Raw genomic sequence first — 23,551 nt, forward strand, 5'->3', positions numbered from 1 at the left:
TCAAGGTGAAATGGACCTCTGTTCAAAATAAACATGTGCCCAACTAGCATTCAAAGATTCTTTTGATGAAAGAGAAAGAAGAGAATGGATAATAGAGGACAGTTTGTAGCCTCTGCCTCACTCAAATTAGCTCTGTTTACTTTGTTAATCAGAGGAGGAAGTACAGGTTATTAGAACTGCAGTAAATGTTCACCGTTCAGTTGCATGATTACAGGACAAATACAGGCAGGAAGTTAAATATCTCCCCTAATTGTGTAATTTGAGATCTTAAAGTTGCCTGTTATTTATGAAGTTGAGTATTTTTCTCAGCTTGAATTAAATCATAAATGCTAGTAATTTTTGTTGATAAGAAGTCAAATGTTTATGAAGTTCCAGACAGCATGCTAGGTTCCTGAAAGATGCAAACATATTTTTTCTTTATACCCATCCAATACTACAGGTATTTATCTTCTTTTGTAGTTGTTTCTCTTTCATAGAAACTTCTCAGTGTTGCTGGCACTGATACCAAGCAAGGCCCTGTGGGGCTCCTGGGCACAGTCTTTCTGTATCCCCCATTTTTTTGATTACACGAAATAGCCTTCATTCAGCCTCCATGGCCTCCCCTGAGTTCCAATGAGCACAAACAGTTGTCAATTAGGAAAAGGAGGGGGTGTTAGACAAGAAAGAAATAAAGTCAAGAAAAATAACAGTGCAACCTTGGGGCAAGGTTCTGGTTCCCCACCAATACACACAACATTATTTTTGAGGTGTTTTGCAGATACCCAAACCCGCTCCAGGTTGGAGAAGTTACTGATTAACATGGTATGCTGCCCATAAGCATGTAGACCTCAGACCGGTTGGAACCTGAAGGTTGATGATGCTGACTCCTACTCATCACGTCTATCAGAAGAATGTCCATGAGCTGATCACACCCTCTTTGAACCATTGCTGTAAAATTTCTGCATATCCTCTCCAAATGAGGACACAGTTTTGAGGGCATTAGCTTGTTGTGACCCCATTTTCCTCACAAAGCAAGAAAGCTATTCTTTTCTGTTTCTGTTTAGTCACTCAGTTGTGTCCAGTTGTTTGCGACCCTATGGACTGGAGCCCTCGAGGCTCCTCTGTCCATGAAATTTTCCAGGCAAGAATGCTGGAGTGGGTTGCCATTCCCTTCTCCAGGAGATTTTCCCAACCCAGGGATCTTACTGGTGTCTCTTCGTCTCCTGCATTGGCAGGCAGATTCTTTACCGATGAGCCACTTTAGCCCAAAACTCTGTTTCCAAGTTTAATTCTGTGTAAGGGTACAGAGGTCAGATTTGTCCTTAGCACTGCCTTTATTTCATCCAGCTTTAGATTCTACTTGTTAAGGATAGTGCCTGTAGGTCCTGACTGAAATGAACGACACACTGCCTCTACTATTTTTTGCTGATGCCATGAAATATATCTTTTAAAAATTTATAGACTATCCAAAGCCATATATATATGTGTGTGTGTATATAAATATATATATATAGATAGATAGATAGATAGATATTGATATGTTTCAGTTCTGACCAAATCTAGGTAAAGTGTATTGAGCAACTTAGGTGATATGATACCTAGGAAATTCCAAACAGCTTTTCTTCTTAAGAAAAACAAGAAAAGGAAAACAGCAGATTAATAGAATAGAAAAGACAATTTCCTTCTCTTTGTTTTTCAGTTCTTACTGCACCTGAGTCTCCTTGTGTTGTGGGCTCATTTTTTCCATGTTTTGTGTCCCAAAACATCTGCTCTTCCCCTTTCAAAATGTTTTCCCCATCATTTTATAGCATGGTTTTTAAAATTGTTTAAGAAAGCACTCAGCCACTGAGTGCCGCAGTAAACAAAATGCAAACAGTACTCTTATGAGCCCGAAACAGACTTTCATGAAATGTCATAAAATAATTAAATGTGCATTTGCCACATTTATGCATATTAGCCCTGAGAATACTGAAACAGAAGTTGAGTAGAATTTGCTTTCAATACTCTTGAGACGTTTATTGTTTGGGTAATATGACTCATTTGTCAGCAGGGTTTAGATGATTTTTTAAATGTATTTGAAGTAAATGCTGATACGAATAATAAAATTTACAATATATGGATCACTGGTTAAAATTGTTCTTTATAATGCTAAATTTAAGTAAGTTTAACTAGCCAGGAACAGTTTTGGTTGTTAAACAACATCAGGTAGTCTTATGCAACCAATCTTAGGTTGCTCATGGAGGAGTCTCATTGAGAAAAAGTGACTTTAAATGATATCCTTCCTTTTAAAAACATACATGTTGATCATTTCCTTCCTTTTACTAATTGGAAAAAGGAGCCCTTGGTATGACTTCAACTTTTACATGATCTAGGTTTTACTTATTTCATGTAAAATCTTCATCCTCATAATCATTTTCTTATCAACATGCTTGATTTTTCAGTTCAGTTCAGTCGCTCAGTCGTGTCTGACTCTGCGACCCCATGAATTGCAGCACGCCAGGCCTACCTGTCCATCACCAACTCCCGGAGTTCACTCAAACTCATATCCATGGAGTCGGTGATGCCATCCAGCCATCTCATCCTCTGTCGTCCCCTTCTTCTCCTGCCCCCAATCCCTCTCAGCATCAGGGTCTTTTCCAATGAGTCAGCTCTTCGCATGAGGTGGCCAAAGTACTGGAGTTTCAGCTTTAACATCATTCCTTCCAAAGAACACCCAGGACGGATCTCCTTTAGAATGGACTGGTTGGATCTCCTTGCAGTCCAAGGGACTCTCAAGAGTCTTCAATACCACAGTTCAAAAGCATCAATTCTTCGGTGCTCAGCTTTCTTCACAGTCTAACTCTCTTGATTTTTAATGAGTGCTAAATCCTGACCATGGCCTTCCCAGGTGGCTTAGTGGTAAAGAATCTACCTGCCAATACAGGAATCCTAGGAGACCTGGGTTCGATCCCTGGGTCAGAAAGATCCCCTGGAGGAGGAAATGGCAACTCACTCCAGTATTCTTGCCTGGACAATCCCATGGACAGAGGAGCCTGGTGTGCTACAGACCATGGAGTCGTGAAGAGTCGGACACAAATGAGCAACTGAGCATGCATGCAGGCAAACCCTGACCATGTGTTATTTCATTGAATCTTTCTAATGGTTCTAAGAACTAGGTCATAAAATTATCCCCATCTTAAAGACGGTATTTAACAATTTCCTCATGTTCTCACACCTTATAACTAACTGCGCCTAGACTTAAGTGGAGATAGTTTGAAATTCAGAGACTGCCCACATGACACCCTTATACACTAACTCACAGATTTTTAAATCTGGAACTGTCCACGTTTATATGACCTTGTTTTAGTGCTTTCTCACTAAATCTTCTATTTCCATTTTAATGGCCTCTTGGAATTTGGAATCACAAAATAATATCCTACACCCTATGTCTGCAGGCTTTTTGCATTTGTCATTTTGACTTAAATGGTTGATTGTTTTAGTTGACCAACAAACATGATGACATTTTTACCAGTGAATCAAGTGGTAATTTTTAATGTACCTTAAAAACTAGGCTTACCCTGCTCTTTGGTGAACTCATGAAATAGCTTTACTTTGCCCACGTCTCACCCTTCCCTGGTGGCTCAGAAGGTAAACAATCCGCCTGCAATGCAAAAGGCCTGGGTTCGATCCCTGGGTTGGTAAGGCCCCTGGAGGAGGGCATGGCAACCCACTCCAGTATTCTTGCCTGAAGAATTGCATGGACAGAGGAAGCTGGTGGGCTACAGTTCATGGGACACGACTGAGTGACCAAGCACAGCACAGCACCCTTCCCCACACACCACTGTCCCTTTCTTTTTCGTTCAAGGATTCTACATTGCACTCTGCTCAGTTCCCCCTTTCACCACTTCACAATCGAGTCTCATAAAATTAGACTTTACTTACACACTATTTATTCTTCCCTACTGCCCCCACCTCCCTCGTCAAGATACGTTTTAAAATATTTTTTTCTGGTTTCTGAATTGTTCTGTTTTCACTGTGGAATTTTTGAAAGTACAGAACAGAGTGAAGAAACAGACACAGAGCCCCTAACTCTACCACCCAGATGCCTCTATAGTATGCATTTTGGCAAATTTCCTTCTAGTTTTCTTTTGTTGTTTGAAAAATTTCTAAGGCATGGGGACTTATTTTAATAGGGTGCGGTCTTTTAAAACAAAGACTTGATTGTCAGAGCTTACTTCCAGTTCAGATTAGACACAAGTTTCTGGTGGTTCAGTGAGAAACTACATTGGTTTGTGTTAGGGACATTGATGTAGTGCCCCTTCTCCAAGGGGAGGCAGGAAGGTTGCTCACAGATCAAGATCATTTCTGAGAGAACTGGGATGATACTGGGTAAGCACAGCTGGTTCAGCTGAGAGGTGTTTCTAGGAATTCGATTAACACAGGGAGGGTGGAAACAGGGAGCTGACCTAGCTGGAGGAAATGGGAGCTGAGTGTTGGCAGAAGGAACCAGGGAATCTCAAGAGAGGAGGGCTCCAGAGGGCCTGCCAGCTGCCTGGCTGCCCTAAGGGCCTATGCAAATACCAAGATAACCTGCCAGACTGGGTGGAACCTCCACCTTAAAACAGGCCAGCTTGATTATTTCTGAGCCCTGTAAGTAACTTTTGTTAATTTGCCATTAATACCAGCTAACATTTCTTGAGTATGTGTTCAACACTGGCTAATCTATTTCCTGGTGTTATCTTGTTTACCTTTTAAACAAGGTGATTACTGTTAGGATCTCCATTCTACAGATAAAAGTCAGAGACCTTGAGAATTGATGGCTTTGCCCAAAGTTACTAGGATAGAGGAACAGGAGTTCCGACCCAGGGATTGTCCCACTCCAGAGCTCTTATTTTTAACCATCACATGGTCTATGATTTAGTCTTCTGGGGAAGGGGGTAATGGTGAGAGTCTAATCTACTAAGAGAAATTGTGTGTGTGTGCATGCGCATGCATGCATGTGTGCATGAGTACATGCATGCATGTGCATGCTGACGGGAAATGGGTGGATTTTCTGAATGTCCTCAAATTATTATACAAAGGTAACATTGGTTAGTCCTTCTAAGTTATTTTATGTAAATGTGATCTATAAATACATCAGATATTCATACTGTATCCTGATTTTGATGTATCTTGGGCTATTCATTCTGTCAACAACTCTTTGTTTTTTGAGCTGAACTTTAATTGTATTCAGATAGAACGTGGAATTATTTAACAAGAATATTTTTCTCAAATAATACAAGAGTTGTAAGTCAGTATTTAAGCGAATTACCAGTATCACATAGCAGTAGTTTCAAAGATAATCTGTAGTGACATTATGAAATGTCCCTGAGATTAAAGGATCATGTACCCTGACTTACATTTTATTGAATAGAATACTTGCATATTGTATTAGTTGAGGGGATTCCACTCATTTAAAGTATACCATTTAGTGACTTTTAGTATATTCACAGATATGTGCAGCTATTATCACAGTCAACTTTAGAAGATTTTTATCATGTCAAAAAAGAAATCTTCAACCCTTTAGCTGTTACCTCCTGAAACTGCACCCCCCCAAATAACCATTAATCTACTTTCTGCCTCTACAAAGATTTCCCTCTTCTAGATTTTCATATGAATGGGATCATGTAATTTGTGGATTTTTTGTGACTAATAAAATAGTCACTATTTTATTATGACTATTTTCTAAGTTCATCCAGTTTGTAACATCCACTCACTTGCTCTTTGTATTATTTTCTTTTCTAAGGGTTCTCATCCTTGATGACATTAAAATGTAAACCCTAATTATCCTTGAAAACTTCACCAGATATGCGTAGCATTTCCAAGGAGTATTGCCGAATGCACGTTCATGTGCCCAAAGCACAGTGAGGCCAAACAAATAGATACATCAAAGTTTGGAGCAGAGAAAGGCTTATTGCATGGCAAAGCAAGGAGAATGGGCAGCTGCATTTGGTAGTTTTTATAGGCAAAATTTAGGGAGAGGTCTGTAGGGTGTGTAACCCTGCTCTGATTGGTTGGAGCTGAGGTAACTGGGTGGTGTTCAGAGAATCTCAATCATCAGCTTCCTGGTTCTAACTTGTCTGGGATTTCCAGGCTTGTGCTCAGCCTGAAGTTACCTCCTCCATCTGAGTGGGGACCTCCTTTCCAGTAGAAGATCTCAGAGATACACTTTTATGTATCCCTTGAGAAGAAACCATGACCCTGCTTTATCTCTGCATTATTGTTTCTTGACTTCTTTGTTTCTGTGTTCCCTTTCTTCCCTAATTAGTAACTGTTTGAATCTGCTGTTTGGCACTCAGGATAGGTTTAGTAGGCTGAAGCCTTTTCTCCTACAAGAAACGGGACATGGAAGGCCCAGGAGGGCCCCACATGGTGTTTCTCAGTTTCAGTCCCCTCTTTGATAGTCCTCAGTCTTAAGGGGAACACGTGTTGGGCAAGAAAGGGAATAACATTTTAGATCGAGAGGTTAACCTCAGCAAGGGAACTCTGTTTTAGAGGGACTGACAGGGGTGTTTGGGGAGCAGTTAGAATCCTAAATTTTGCAGTGTTGTAGGCAGGTCTGGTTCTTGGAGAGCTTCACGTACACTCTGGACTACTTCAGAGATGGTCACTTCCTCCTCAACACCTTTTCATTCATCATAAATACAGTTTTCAGCCATGCAATTTTGGTTCAGTGCAGTCTTCCTCTATAATCTTGTGAAGTATTTTATTGCAGAGGAAAACTAATCAAAGGCTTTAAAATGGAGTAAAAAGAAAGCTGTGAAGCAAACAATGAAAATGCAGAATGATTAATACCTTTGGGTGAGGTTTCTAGTTTTAACCTTCGCTAATAAAATTGCAAAGCCAGAGTAAAACTGATAATAAATAATATATCACTACTGTATTACTTTTCAGATTTTCTCATTTGTACTGTGCTGTTTGTGTGCTGGATACATTAGTATGTTGTATATATAATATGTTGTAGGTATTACTTTTTAGATATTCTCAGCTATACCAAATTAAATAGGTTTATTAATATATAAGCTAGTATAATTTCAAATTTTACTTATTCTTTGTTCTTCATTGTCTTTTCTGTAAACTGACCTGTTACATAACATTAATTGAAGTGGGATTAAATGTTTAGATCTTTGCTTCATTCATTGAACTTTAGCAAATAATTATACAAATATTTAGTAATACATATGAGCTGGCCGGATGGTATCACCTAGTCGATGGAAAAGACTTTGGGTGAACTCCAGGAGTTGGTGATGGACAGGGAGGCCTGGCGTGCTGCAGTTCACGGCGTTGCAAAGAGTCGGACATGACTAAGTGACTGAACTGAACTGAACTGATGTAACCTAAAATGAAGTTTATCACCCCTAGACATGTTTCATCAATTACATGAACAAAAAGATATCACTCGCTGACATGTTATGAGAATTAAAAGGGCATAGTTAATTATCATGACCTTGTAGTGCCATAGCTTTTAATTAAATTTTTAATAGAGAAAATATCCATGAATGTATTATAAAATGCGAGATGTCAAGATATATATTTCTACTCTCCTTAAGATATTCTCTAACTTTTCTTCAAGCCGATAATTACAGAAAGTGGTTACTGAATATTTCTGGTGTCCTCTGAGCTCACTGTCAGTGATAGATTTGGGGCCAAATCTACTATTCGGAAACCAACATGGCTTTTGTGTGGTTTGGTCAAGGAAACAAATATATCTGCCTTGAGTTTGTCAATAAGAAATTTGCACTATTTTCTCATTACAGACATAAAAAAGCAGATTGTTATTTTGAAATTCATATTTAAATTTTTGACATTTATTATTAAATGTAAATATAGATTATAATGTTAATTTAAATAATATTAATAAGTGAATTCTTTTCAGAACAAGATAACAAAAATTCTGAGAATCAAAAAACCTTAGAAAAAGACAACCAATGAAATCTTTTATCCTAAAATTAAGTCCTCATATGGGGGTATTCTTTAGAGAAAGAGTCCTTTAGGAATAGTAAGATCACATAATTGTTTCTGCATTTAATACTCAAATGAGCATCTCAGTATAAAGGCCAATGTTGTTTTCCTTAGATATTCAGAATTGAAAATATTTTTTCCTGCAGAAATATTAGCTAGTTTAAATGTCTAGTCCAGATATTCTGATTCGTGTTAGTTCTCATTAGTGGCTGAATCATAAAGGAATGGAGATGAAAACAGAATTATTATAATTATACTCAAGTTTGTTATGTACAGAATGGATTCATATATATTACAGAAACTGTTCAATTAATGCTAAAGTTATTTACTGTGGTCTTTATACTTGGTACTCTGTAGGAACAGAAAAAAATCCATAAATTTTAAGGTAACCTCCAAAGTGGTAATGATTCTGGACAGTCATAAGATTTAAATAAAAACTTAAGTTTTGGGTCTGGAATATCATCAGTTGCTAAAATGGTACTGCTTTCTCTCTTAAACATCAGGATCACACAGAAAAGTATCATTTTAATCATTTTAATATTTTGTTGCAAAGCAGTTATACAGGTATAGCCTTGAATTAAAAATTAATTAGGCTGTTAAAATGAACTTGATTCTTAAAGAAGGAAACTACCAATTATTTTTCCACAACTAACAATAACAACAATGATGTTCTTTGTTAGCTTTTCTAACACATATTTACTTAGGAGTTGGTTAACTTCCTTCTTACTAGCAAACATTAATGTAGTCAACAATAACTTGATTAAATCAATGGGATCTGTGTGTACTGGGAAAGAAATATCCATTTGTTTTCTCAGCATCTGAAAAAACATCTCTGTTACACAATGTGTTTTTATTAACAGCAAAGGCAGAGGAGAATAATATGGAAATTAGTATATGTTTTAACCCAGAGTATGCCAGTCATTTGCATTCATCTTTTCCAATGTATACCTCATTTTTCTACAGTCAATTCATGACCAATTCTTTTTGTCCCCAAAGTCACATGCAGAGAAGAAGACAAGTATTCTTCTGCCTCTTTGCTCTGACTCACTGATTCATCAACTTTTTGGATAAAAAATTATTAAATATTAAGCACACTTCATTACTGTATACTGTTTTGCTGAGAAGGATTTATTGAACTTGGCATGTGAGTCAATGATATAAAAGAGCAGAAATGTCAAAGTCATGGTAGGAAATTCACTAACTCTTTGTCTTAATGTTTGTCACCGCAAAGGTCATAAATCCAAAATGTCAACCTACTTCACTGCCTTCTTCCCTCCTTCCTCCACATGTTACTTTCAACATGCAATTCATCTATCTCATCATACCATAAATGGTATTAGCCACCTATAAAGTATTCCATAGGCACAATATTTATAGGCACAAATCCATAAATTAGAGTCCCCTCAGGAAAAATTCACCAACAGGTTTGTGTGTGAGACTCAGCCAGAGATGACCTGTATTCATGGTCAAAATATTCTACACTGATGTTCAAGTGAAGTGGATCGTTTGAATCCCCCAGACTCTGCCTTTGAGCAAGTTATTTAGTCTTATGAGCCAGATACTGTCTTCCACCTGAAGATGAGAGATAAAATCATAAGCAGTGTATTTGGTACAAGTACCAGACACTAAATATGACCTCTATTATCATTTCAGTGTCTATTGATGCCTCTGTGAATAGCTGAAGGGAACAGAAATTAAGCTCATATTGGTCCGTATTGCACCTTTATGGTAAAATGCATTGAAGACTGAATCAGAAGCAGGTGAAGGAAATAGGTAATATATTCAAGAATATCGAGAGAGTCCTCACAGTAAACACAGAGTTATTTCAGACCTATAAAAGGTCTTAGCTTAATTACACATTGATCAACAAATACTAATGGAATGACAACTGATTTTTCAATACTGTGCTAGATATGATGGGGCCACAGTACAGGCGCATAAGCAATGTCATTGCTCTCAATGCCCTTGAAATTCAAGGAGACAAAGTGAATATGCATACAGAAATCAAATATACACACATACACAAGCATAATTAGCTTCTAAAGTGCATTGTCTAGAAAATCATACAATTTGTCTTTTATGAAGATTGGATGAGAGTTTTTGGTTCATTTAACCATTTAATCTAAATAGTCTCAGTACAGAAACAACCAGTATTTTTTTTTCTTCATTATGCTTCTATACACTTCTAGTTGCCTTGTTCATTTACCCATGAGCCTTCTCATATAAATGAATTCAAATTATGTTGAAAATTTTATTGTTTCATTCCTTTTAGTGACTCATTTTTAGTTGAATTTGGGGCTGCTTTAGAGTTCAGCTTTACAATTAGGCATGGAGGATATGAGTTTACCTTGGGAAAAAGTGGTTTCACTTGATCATCATTTTAATTCAGAATGTATTAGGGAATTTTTGAATAAATATTTTCTGTAATTTAAGAAGCTTAATTAGGGTAATGGATGCAGTAGGCAGAAATCTGTGCTTTGTAAAAGAAATGAAGTCTTAATTATCCATTATAACTACCATTTATTGACTGAAGTCTCTGAGCAGAAATTCTGTTGTACTTTTTAAAAAAAAATTTAATTGGAGACTAATTACTTTACAATATTGTGGTGGTTTTTGCCATACATTGACATGAATCAGCCATGGGTGTACATGTGTTCCCCATTCTGACCCTCCCTCCAACCTCCCTCCCCATCCCATCCCTCAGGTCTGTTGTACTTTTATAGAGAGATTCTCATTTCTTCTTCTCTGTAATTCTTCAAAGTAGGGGTTGTAATTCTTCCATGAGATACTTAAATGTCAGAGAGGTTAAACAACTTGCCCAAGAATATACAGTTTATGTCGTGAGGCCATGTTTCCTGTCTGTGTTTGTGTGATTCCAAAACCTGAGGTATTTTCACTTTACGCTTCTTTAGTTTCAGTTCAGTTCAGTCGCTCAGTCGTGTCCAGCTCTTTGTGACCCCGTGGACTGTACCACGCCAGGCTTCCCTGTCCATCACCAACTCCCAGAGCTTGCTCAAACTCATGTCCATCGAGTTGGTGATGCCATCCAACCATCTCATCCTCTGTCGTCCCCTTCTCCTCCTACTTTCAATCTTCCTCAGCATCAGGGTCTTTTCCAGTGAGTCAGTTCCTCACATCAGGTAATTCACTTTATTTAGTGTATCTTTTTACTTGTAAGTGAACCTGGAGCTCACAACATACAGCAGATTGGTTTAGATGGATTGCTTTACAATGTAATAATCTGGTATTTTTGCCATGGACTAAATCTCAGTGGCAAAAATCTGATTGGACTGAAATCTAATGTCTGTAAGTCATAGATATAACAAAATCTATTCAGTAAAAATAAAAATACAATGTAATTATCATTTAATTAAATACAATTGTAGCATATCCCATTTGGTGGTAGACATAAACATATAATGGGATATAGGATTCACAAATGTTCTTAGAATACAACTCTTCTCTGTACATGATCAATGCTACCTTAACTAACATAGTGGATAAAATAACATTTGGAAAACATTTAAAACTCTTTTGTATCTGTTTGTCTATTTTAAATGTTTCTCTGTTTTAAATGTTCTTTAGATGCCACTCATGTTTTAAAGATTTTCAGGACAGTTTGCATGAGTGGGTATTAAGCTAATTCGTGTTTGTGACTCTTTGTGACCCTATGGACTGTAGCCCTCCAGGCTCCTCTGTTCATGGGATTCTCCAGGCAAGAATACTGGAGTGGGTTGACATTTCCTCCTCCAGGGGATCTTCCCAACCCAGGGATTGAACCTGTGTCTCCTGTATTTCAGGGAGATTCTTGAACCACAGGGTAAGACCTTAAGGGCAGTTTAGAACAATACATTTTCCCTCTCAATACATCTCCTTGTAGAAAACAAATCACTGAAATCTTGACTATAAAGCCGCATGAAAATATGGTATCAGATTTTATTTTGTAGTTAGTTAAAAATAATAATTGTGTCATAAATATTTAAGTTATCCTTCTCTAAGAGCTTTCATCCTATTTGAATCTTTTTGTAACCTTCCTTTCCTTTATTGTTTTTCTTTTTTCTCTTCCTTCCTTCAGTTCTTTTTTTCTCTCTCTCCCTCCCTCCCTCCTCTTTTTTTCTTTTCCTCCACCGCAACAGTATCAAGGTGATCTTAAAAATGACAAGAATAACAAAATGTCAGTGAGAGGGATCTTTATGGCAGTGGGGAAGGAAAAGCAAGACTTTTTCACTTTGTCTATGGAGGGGAGGGCTGTATGTGGGATGATTTTATTCATAGAAACCTTTACAATAGTCATTGTTTTATGTCTGTCTTTTGAAGCTGGTTCCTTCTTCTGTCTTCTGTTGATGTTCTCTATGTTCCCATATCACTATCAGGCTAACTAACATAGAGGGTAGAACCCTGAGCAAGTCATTTACTTCTGAAGCCATAGTTCTTCTTTAAAAGGGGAATGAATTCTTCATCATAGATATTTTCTGAGAATTAAAAGAGATAACCTATGTAAAGTACTAGCACTCATTAAACACTGATGTATAATATATTAGCTATTATTTGCTTGTTGAATTTGTGGGAGAAAGTAGAGGAGTGAAATCACAATCGTGGACTCCTCACCCTAGATTCTTCATCCAGTTTCAAAAGATATGCTTCCCATGTGTCTCAGTGGTAAAGAATCCACCTGCCAAGCAGGAGATGTGCGTTCAATCCCTGGATCAGGAAGATCCCCGGAAAAGGAAACAGCAGCCCACTCCTGTATTCTTGCCTGGGAAATCCCATGAACAGAGGAGCATGATGGCTGCAGTCCACCAGGAGTCAGACATGACTTAGTGACTAAACAACGACAACTCAACCATGTGATTTAGTTCTGGGTAGTTAGCAAACTACCAATATTTGTATGGAAATAGTAGCAAATATTATATGTACATGAAAATACATTTGTAGCAAGTATTTGGTTTTTCAGGACTTGAATAGGCAGTATCCAGACTGCATCAGCCTTTTTATTTTGATTTTATTTGATATTTTTTGCTGTGTGGCTTGCAGGATCTTTGTTCCCTGACCCAGAATTGGTACCTCTGCCACCTGCAGCAGAAGCACAGAGTCTTGACCACTGGACTGCCAGGGAAGGCCCTGCATCAACTTCTTTAAAATAAGAATATTCTTTTTCTGGCCATTTTACTGTTAATTCAACTGTTAGAACATGAGCAGTGGAAAGTGCAAATAAAGTAAAACCCAAGCTATTTTTGTCACTTTTTGAAGAAAAACACTGCTGTTAATTTTTTAAGGAGGATTTCAGCTGTGGGATAATGGTAAGACTTCTTTTTTGGGTGAGTAGGGGGAATGTGGCAGTGTTTACATTATTTTACACATTTAAGTTAGGTTATTTATACTCTACCAACTACTGAAGGTAGTTGTGAGTTTCCTGCAAATTACTGAACCTTAATTTACACTTAACTATCTGTCTGTCTTAATGATTTAATAGATTCTGTCCTATAGAATCCTACTGTAGAAGAAAGCCATTTTTGGAAAGATAGCCACTTTTGTAAATATTACGCAGAGCCCTAATATTGGCTCTCTAAATCAGAGATCTAGTAAAATACAAGAGCCAAGTAATGATTATTTCTTAATGCTGTTTTGTTTTCTTCTTATTTTCAGACTGTAGGGCATTGAATAAATATTAATCAGTTGCCCTAGTGACAACAGTATTATGGTAATATTGCAGCTGAGGGTATTGAAACATTGTTAGTCAAGTCTCACGGCTAGTGTTCTATTAACCTGAGGGTTTGTTTTCTATATAGTGAAGCATGACTTTCTCCCACCGAAGTAAGCGATGATAAGAAAAATCAAATTAAAACTTATCTTATTGCCTGTTTATAACACATAATTTGGTGCACATGTAATTTTTTTGGTTATAATTTGAACACCTAATTAAGAAAAATAGGTGAAGTCCAGAATTTTTTTGTAACATCAAAGCTGCATAGTTATGTAATATTAATTGTGGGTTGAATGTGAGAAAATGAATGATATTGAATTAAATCCACATATAACACTTGATGGCCACATGCTGCTGCTGCTGCTGCTGCTGCTAAGTCGCTTCAGTCGTGTCTGACTCTGTGTGACCCCATAGACGGCAGCCCACCAGGCTCCGCCATCCCTGGGGTTCTCCAGGCAAGAACACTGGAGTGGGTTGCCATTTCCTTCTCCAGTGCGTGAAAGTGAAAAGTGAAAGTGAAGTCGCTCAGTCGTGCCCGACTCTTAGCGACCCCATGGACTACAGCCTACCAGGCTTCTCCGTCCATGGGATTTTCCAGGCAAGAGTACCGGAGTGGGTTGCCAGATGGCCACATAGAACACTTTAATAGCAGAAAGTGAAGAGAAACTAAAGAGCCTCTTGATGAAGGTGAAAGAGGAAAGTGAAAAAACTGGCTTAAAACTCAACATTCAAAAAAGAAGATCATGGCAGCCGGTCCCATCACTTCATACAAATAGATGGGGAAAAAGTGGACCCAGTGACAGATTTCATTTTCTTAGGCTCCAAAATCACCGTGGATGGTGACTGCAGCCACAAAATTAAGACTCTTGCTCCTTGGAAGAAAAGGTATGACGAACCTAGACAGCATATTAAAAAGCGGAGACATCATTTTTCCCACAAGGAAAGATTGAAGGCATCCAGATTTTAGAAGACTCAAATAACTAAAACTTTTTTTCACTTTTTGCTAATTTTGTCTTTGAGTAAAATAGGAAGATTGATGAAAGTGTGAAATTATGTGTTTAAATAGTCAAGTAGCCAAGAGAATGCTTCAAGTGTGGAGCATACCTTGTATCTTTTCAGCCAATAATTATGTTTTTATTTTGGATATTATAAACTAGCATAAATCATCCTCTCTTTCTAAGATAGTCATGTTGGCTGGTGCAAGGGTTGTGTGGAGAGATAATGCTCTCAGAATCATGACCCCTGAGCAGAAGTAGCTTCGGAGTGATTGTACGGAAGGGGCTTCGGCTTTCCACTGCTCCCCACCTGATCTTTTCAGATAGCCACTCCATGCAAGAAGAAAACCAACAAATGATTCATTTGAATTAAAAATAGTATGTTTGCCCTGCCAATTTAAAAGTCCCCAAACCACCTCCTCTACTCCTTAAGTTCGTATAACTTTGTAGTTATCACTACTTTCAAGGTAAATGAGTTCCAAATAGTCAGTCACTCAAGTGACAGCAATGCTTAAAATACCAGCAGATTTTCCTTCCCTTCTCCAGGGGATCTTCCCAACTCAGGGATTGAACCCAGGTCTCTGGTATTGCAGGTGGATTCTTTACCAACTGAGCCACCAGGGAAGCTTAAAAGATCTAAAGAAGAAAAAAAAAAAAAAAAAGATCTAAAGAAGGAAAAAAAATGATGTTTTTAGTAAAAATAACTATATTTCATATTAATGTTGAAGGTTCTAGAATTACATCAGCTGGGTTTGTATTCCTGTTATATCACTTTGCTGTGTGTCTTTGAGCATATTATCTAACCCCTCTGTGCCTGAGTTCACTCTATCATAAAGGAAAAATAAAACCACTGAGCTCATAGTGGTTGCATGAATAAGGATTACATAGGAAATTCTATTATATCTCAGTAATAAAAAAAAATCCATGTTACTTAGCACAGTGATGTTAAAATAAGGATTAATTGTTGCTGTAATTTCCATTATTGCTATTATTAAATGTTTGTCATATTGCATATAAACAAATTTGTGACTGTGCTTGAAGGCTAGAATTCTTTCACATTTTTAATATTAGAATATAGTCAGTCTTTTTACCAAAAATGATATTCATTGTGCAACAATCTTCAATGGAAGAAAGGAAAGAAAGAAGAGCACAAGACTTCTCCTTTTCCATTTTTTTCCCACTCAAACAATGAAGCTTTATATAGTGCTTTTCGCAATAAAGCACCAGAAATAAATTGACTGCTGTTCATTATCTGGACACAGAGTGTCCTGATTGCTTCAGTTCATCTAGTCATGTAAATTATTCCACACTAAATTAAGCTTTAGGATCCAAGCATCAGTAGGAAAATATTTCCTGAGTAGATTAACCAAATATACGTTATTGTAATAAAAACTTCTAAGGCAGCCCTACAAGGAACAAAGCACTTAGCTTTGGTGGGGAACATGAGGAGTTCCACAAACCTTGTATTTTTATCTAGGTTCAGTGAACTTGTGCTCAGAGGGCCAATTAAGATGATGACCTGTCACGAATAAGTTGCATTTTAAACTTTGTCCTCTTCCTGCTGTTCACCAGACCTTCTGTTTCCTTTCTATATTTTTTCTTTGCTAAACAAATAACAGAACTTATGCTCTTGGCTTGATTCACACATGAATTTATGAATCATTTGGCAAATCCAGGGAGAAGCTTTTTCAGATGTCATAAAAAAAGTATAAAATGTCATAAAAGTACAAAAATGTGTTAGTCAAAAATGAAATCAATTTTTCAATGATACCATTAGATATCCAGTGTCTTTGTATCTTTTTCCATATTTATATTTTTAGGATGTTCAGTTTTTTTAGTCCTATTTTTTACCTCACAGTCACAAGATGGCTGCTACACCTTTAAGTATCATATTTATATTCCAGGCAGGAAAAAAGTATAGTAAAAAGGCATTCTCTGTCCCAACATTTGTTTTAATAAAAGGCTGTTTTTAAGAACTTTTCTTCTGTATATTATTAGCCAGAACTGGGCCATCTCTTCAACCAATCACTGGCCAAGGGAATTGGCTATTGAGTAAACAATGGAGAATGTCTATAGTACCTCTCTTTGGTTAGTGAAAAAACCAGTCTTGTCCCTAAAACAGCCCTGTATAAGTCTCACAATTAGCTGTAGAGAAGTGTTAGTTAACTCTGGTGGCTTCTACCTTACCAAGCTGTACCCCTCCATTAATCAATCAGGTGTTCATTAAAATTCTCTCTAGAACTGTGTTATTATTCTTGGAAGTCAATTCTAATTATTTTCAAGTGATAATTAGAAACATATAGTATATATTATAGTATATCTGTATACTGAATGTCTGAAAAAAATCCTTCATGAAGAGATACTTCTATTTCTTAGACCTTTAAAGAAACTGATATAGATTTAAATCTGTCAGAAAACTTCTTGAAGCATATTGTTTTCTTCTCTACAGCTACTGTATATTTTGCTTGCTTATTTTCATGGTAACAATCACAAGTTGGATGCTCTTTTTAGCTATATCAGGACGAGGCTGAATAGGCCAGCTGAGAGCTATTTTACAAGAAAATTTAGCAATCACTTTGTGGTAATGGATATTGGTTTGTGGCACATCCGTTCCAGTTTCTGCCTTGTTAAACACTTTAAAAGCAGCTTCAGTTTACTGAGCTTCTCTTTCTGACCCTCTGGGAACTACAGGTTTTACACATTTTTGCGACTGGTAGTGAACAAAGCCAGGCTAATCTGAATTACATATTTTACCCACTGACATTATGTAGAGAAGTCTACCTGGCTACTTTTTAATAACTTTTGATTCTCTGCTGCTTCAAATACTGGAAAACAGTGATTCTTTATAACACAAAGTTCCTACATAATCTGTTTGTATATTGTTCCACAATATTTTTAAAAGGGATTTTTTGATGGTTTAGAGAAAGGAAGCAAACATTTGGTTAATTTTGTCATTATCAATTCTGGTGGAAGCTATAGCAGTCAATTAGTCAAGTTTTATTTTACATCAGAAACACTTAAAACATGATTACTGTTGGAATAAGATATTTAATAAAATGCCAGATTTAAAAACAACACCCTTTGTCTCCCTCTTTTCCTCTGAGACTATCAAACTGTACTGAAAACATTAAAGCTGTTCACAGGATCTGTTTGATGGAAAAAGAAATGTGCAGGGAGTCCATATGTTTACGATTATAGCAATAAAATACATCCTGCTTTATAAAGTATATTAATTCTAAATTTCAGCAGTAGACTGTTATGAGTGCTGTATTAAAATATATTATTAGGGGGTGCTTCTTGGTGGTCCAGTGGTTTAAGACACAGGTTCGATCCCTGCTCCAGGAAAACCCCACATTCCTTGAGGCAACTAAGCCCCTGTGCCACAACTACTGAGCTTGTGCACCCTAGAGCCCTGCTCTACAAGAAGAGAAGCACTCTCACCCACCACTGCAACTAGAGAAAGCAAGCAAAGCGATGAGGACCCAGCATAGCCAAAAATAAAAAAATAAATAATATTTAAAAAAAATGTATTATTAGGTCTAGTTAAAAAGTTAATTGAAGGATTCAAAGAAATCAGAAGGTTATTCCATATCCCTTTCACAAAACTGTATCATCTCTCTGATACTAATTGCTGTATTTGACATTTTCTCTGAACCTGAAGCAATACTTCTGAATACTGATGATGAATGTGAAACAGACTCCTGGAGAGTATTTCTTCATTTCTAAACCAGAGTTAACCAGACATCGCTAGAACCTTTAGGAAATGTTGCAAGATACAATTTCTAGATGATTAATAAATAATCAAGATTAGTTATTTCAGTTAACTAAAGGCTGTAACAGTTGCAACATTCAGAAGACCCAAGAATAGAACTGGTTTTGTCATGGATAAAATATTTCTGGAAACACTTCCTACCTGTCACAGTTCTCATAATGTACTTTGCTTAATTTAATATAATTAAGTAATAAAACTTCACTAAGTTTAGTCATCTCAATTCCCTCAAAATGAATGCTAGATTGTATATATAACTTGCATCAGGGATTTTAATGTAGGATTTAATGTAGGTTCCTAGTTACACTGAGAAGGTCACCCTGAACCCTTCTCATATTACTTCTTGTCGCATCCTCAGTTCAGTTTTGTTCTAAGCAAAACAATCAGAAGAAGATATATGATGCTGATGCTGTCCGTTTTCAAACACCATAAAGGACATCCTGTAAAGGATTTCATGTCATCATGCCACTAACTCTACTGGCATAGGGAATAAAGGTTTGATTGGGTACAAAGTTAAAGGGCTAGAGAGAAAAACATTCAATCCATCCTTTTTATTAATGGAAAATTGAGGCCTACAGAGAAGAAAAGCTTGCTTATTATTAGATAGAAACGGACGGTGGTATGAGTATCTGTTAGAAAGCATCATCAAATAAGAAAATGTGTCATCTTGGTGGTCCACCTCTTTCTCAGTCTTTATTTTGGATCAACCAGTCTTACTAGTTTCAACTATCAACTGTCATTTCATTCCTTGTAAAAGTGGCATACATAAAATAATGTATTTTAAAAACTTCCTTTTATATTGCATTATTAATTCTGGCAGCTGACTGTATTTACTCACTAAGGTGAATTTCATAATCATTCAAGTGTTTTAAATGTGCTTATCGTGTCCTTGCATAGAACTTACCTGTTCTGTTTTAGAAAACATTTTGGTAATTTCATTATATGCGGAGTTAATGTAGGTAAAATGCATAATGATATTTATTTTCAAGATTTTCTATTCTGATGTAAGTAAGAATTTCCATCTTCAAGACTGGCAGTCTGGTAGAGGAAGCACTTATGTTTTGAGCAAGTTACAGGCACTGAACAGCTCTCACTGTGGAACTCATAAGTCATTTCCTTTTTAGGAAAACCAGAGTATGGTGTGACCAGTTTAAGAAAGGGAGCTACCTTTATTTGGATGGTATGATGTGCTTTTATTTTATATACATCAAATTATTTATTTCACATATTGGTCTTATGAAGTATTTATTGAGCCTAGGCTACTTAATTTCCTGAGTGGTTTACAACTAGCAAATAACAGAACTCAATTTTAAACTTAAGACTGCTTCCAAAGACATGCATCACTCATACATCATTACAGCCAGAAAGATTAAACGACTCAACGTGAATAAATAGACTTTTTGATTTAATGAATTATTTCTGTTATGGAATGATGGCACGTGAAGTTTCTGCCAGGCAGAAAGGTTGCATAAGTGTTTATTAAGAGCATGTATTCTAATTTTTTTTCTGTGCTGTAAAAATTGTGGAGAGGAACTTTTATAAATAAAAATGCCTATAATAAAATTAGGTTTAATTATAGACAAGCCTTAGCTCTTTTCACTGTTCTTAATTTACTGTAAAGTTGTCAATCCCTCCCCTGTTTTGAACAAAATGGTCTTTCCAGCCACTTGGAACCTTTACTTATAACGACTTCCTGCCTTCATTCCATCTACTTCTATTTTTAACATTGGGGTTTAGAGACAGACTTAGCACAGTGCCAGGAACATAATATATTTAAATAATGTGAATTTGTGCTCTTAATAACATCAGAGTTTAAAGTACGCAATCTGATGTTTCTAACCCTTTTTGCAGTTGTGTGTCAGTATCATTTCCTTTTCCTATATAATTTCTTCTTTTAAAAGTCCTATGTGTTATGCTTAAAACTTGCTTTCAAATCCTGACTTTTAACATTAACTAAAATTAAGATCACTTTCACTTGCAGGATTTTTTGAGAATCTAAAAAACACTATTTGAGAGAACTGAGTCATCACAAAACAGAACGAAAATATTAATAAAACACACACATTTATTTTTAAGAGGTAGAGTGGTATAGTGAGAAAAGCCCATTACTGGGAATAATGAAACACAGATCCTGCTTTTGCCTCTCCAAAAATCAGATGCTTGAGTTTATGAATGTATATATGGGAATAAAACAATCCCTGGGCCCAGCACCTTTACAAGATTCTCATGGAGAATGTAAGAGATATGATGCAGAAAAATACTTGGTAAACAGCACATCGATGTTCAGGTGTCAATGACTGTTGCTTTTATGACTACCACCACCTAAACTCGTGAGGGCAGGAATTGGAGCAGCTGCTCAGTTGAAGTCTAACTGGTTATTTCAAGTAATTTTTCCCCCTATTTTTGTGCCTCTCTTATTTTTGGACTGTCCCTACTACATTTAATTAATTGGTCCTCATCCCAAACTGAGGTATTTGGGAATGTTACCACTGCCTAATGAAGTGTGAAAGTTATGCCAAAAGGAGGAAGAATCTCAAACTTCTGAGAGTTAGTAGGGCTTCCCTGGTGACTCAGTGTTAAAGAATCTGCCTGCAAATACGTAAGATGAGGGTTTGATCCCTGAGTTAGGAAGATCTCCTGGAGAAGGAAATGGCAACCCACTCTGGTATGCTTGCCTGGGAAATCCCCTGGACAGAGGAGCCTGGTGTGCTGCAGTCGATGGTGTCACAAAAGAGTCGGACAGTACTGAGCGCATGATGGGTGAATACACATACATACACACAATTCAGAAATGTATTTGATATTTGCTTGATGAATTTTATTTAGAAGGTCAGGACTGTTTGCTTTGGATGCCCCTGGTAAATCTTATGGAGGCACTGAACTACAAAGGGATGTCAGTCTGTACACACACACAGACATGCACACATGCACACATTTATTCATTGATTTGCTTGTTTCTCTGCCTTGTTTCAGAAAGGATTCAGTGTTTCAGAAAGAATTTAAGGTTAACCTTTGAGTGAATAAATATAATTATATAGTCTTGATTCACAGGGTGTCTAACTAAATAACTAGAAAATAACAGATGATTTTTATAGGAGAGTGCTCACTGCCCACTGCAATCATGATTATCCTTAATTTTATGGTCTTATGTCTTGTTTTGTTTGAATCTGTATTACTGCCTAGAACTCCAGAGGTGTTCATTTGATAGACAAGGATTTATTTCCCTTTATAAATGCATATATTCTGAGAAAGCTCATATGCTAGCAGATGTCCATTCAATTTAGTTATTGGTTTATTTGTTTCAAAAGTTGAAGTAGAATCTGATGTGGGGATGAGTTTCAGTGGAGTCTGAAATGGAAACAGTTTTGTATCATGGAAAATTCTACGAGAGTGGAAAGATGTGATGAATGGGGTTCTTTATTGATGTCAAGGCTTGTAGTTGGGCTGGAGATAATTGAGAACATAGAGTACTGGAGGAAAAGTTCTCATTTTCTGATAAAGATGACACTTACATGTAAATTTTCAATATAAAGGGATCAAAACAGAAATTCAGCTTTAATTCTTCACTTTACAGTCCAATTCTTTCATTCGTCCATTCAGCGTCTGTGAAGCAATTAGTGTTCTGCATAGTGTTCCTGAAAAGTACTCGCATCTCAGTTTTGTACTGTGGTTCAACCACATTGAGTTAAATAAATTTCTGTGGGCTACCAGGAAACCCAAGTAATATCTAATATTTTTCATAAACTGGGGAAGGCTGATATTCCACTCCTGTTCTTCATTCAAGAATAAATTTAAAAATCTAGTCACATTCTTAACTTCTGTAGTTTGTAGAGCATGTCAGTCATAAGCAGAGAGGGTTTAGCAGCTGTGTTCTTATCCTATTAACAGTTTAGTTTTGGGAAAGATTTTCTGCTTTAGGATAAGTTGGGAAGAGAATGGTGTTTTAAAGTATTCTTTCTTTTGATGATTTGCGATTCTGTTTATCGTTTGGGGGAGCAAATTATTTTCTCTGCTTCAGTTTCAATACTTATGAAATGGAGATAATATAGTACCTGTCTGCTAAATGTGTGTTATGTAAGCCTTGTAAAGTGCCGAGCACAGTGTCTGGCACACAGTAAGGGCAACAATTCTTCCCTCTACTGCTTAGAGAAGAACACAGGGACTGAAAAATAATGCCAGATCTTGGCCTGATACACTTTACACACACACACACACACACACACACAGCAACATAATCTGGCTTATTAAAAAAAAATAGAAACACACAGTGGAAGAAACAATCAACATGGAAAGAACCCTTTCAGTTAGCAATAACCCAGCATACAACCACTACAGTCAGTACTGGCATATTAAACCCAGAAATGTTCTAATCTACTCTCTAAAAATTCTAAAATGTGACTGTCTTATAAACCACATCTAAAAAATGATACCTCTAATTGCTGATTTTCTTTTAATTGTTAAGCAATTCAAAAGAAAATAAAACAAGAATGTAATGTAATGTAAACTTTAATGAATGTAAACATTAATGCTCATTATTCTTCTAAGGGAAATACAAGGTTAGTCATTATATTAGAATTGACAAAAAATTCCTGTGCTAGTTAAGTGATTATAGCAAGGTTACAAGATACAAGATTGACAAAAGTCTGTTGAACAAGTAGAATTTGAAATTAAAAACACAATACCATTTACATTGCCATTCAAAAAAACAATGAAATAGATGTACACCTAGCAGAATGTGCACAAGATCTATATGAGGAAAACTACAAAACTCTGATCAAACATATCAAAGAAGTAAATAAATGGAAAGATATTCCATATTCTTGAATAGGAAGACTGAATATTGTCAAGATGTCAGTTCTTCCCAAACTGAGCTATAAATTCAATGTAATTCTAATCTAAATTCTAGCAAGTTACCTTGTGGATATTGACAAATTGATTCTATTCTAAAGTTTGTATGGAGAAGCAGAAAGCCCAGAATACCCAACACAATATTGAAGAAGACTAACAAAGTTGGAGAGTTTTAAGTCTTCTTTAAGTCTTTTAAGTCTTCTCAGTTTTAAGAATTACTATAAAGTAACAGGAGAAGGCAATGGCACCCCACTCCAGTACTCTTGCCTGGCAAAT

At 36.6% G+C, this 23,551-nt stretch overlaps 1 protein-coding gene across 35 annotated transcripts in view; it reads left to right on the forward strand.

The window, feature by feature from the left end:
* Positions 1-23,551, forward strand: part of MAP2 (microtubule associated protein 2) — a 298,686-nt gene that overhangs the window by 103,490 nt on the left and 171,645 nt on the right. Inside the window, exon 3 of one of the 35 annotated variants that reach the window (XM_024998329.2) lies at positions 19,552-19,607. The exons of the other annotated variants lie outside the window; for them this stretch is intronic. The gene's annotated coding sequence lies outside the window, so the exon portion shown is untranslated. The remainder of the gene's footprint in view (positions 1-19,551; positions 19,608-23,551) is intronic. 35 annotated transcript variants of the gene reach the window in all.

This window comes from Bos taurus, chromosome 2 (assembly GCF_002263795.3).
Source record: "Bos taurus isolate L1 Dominette 01449 registration number 42190680 breed Hereford chromosome 2, ARS-UCD2.0, whole genome shotgun sequence".
Classification (NCBI taxonomy): domain Eukaryota; kingdom Metazoa; phylum Chordata; class Mammalia; order Artiodactyla; family Bovidae; genus Bos; species Bos taurus.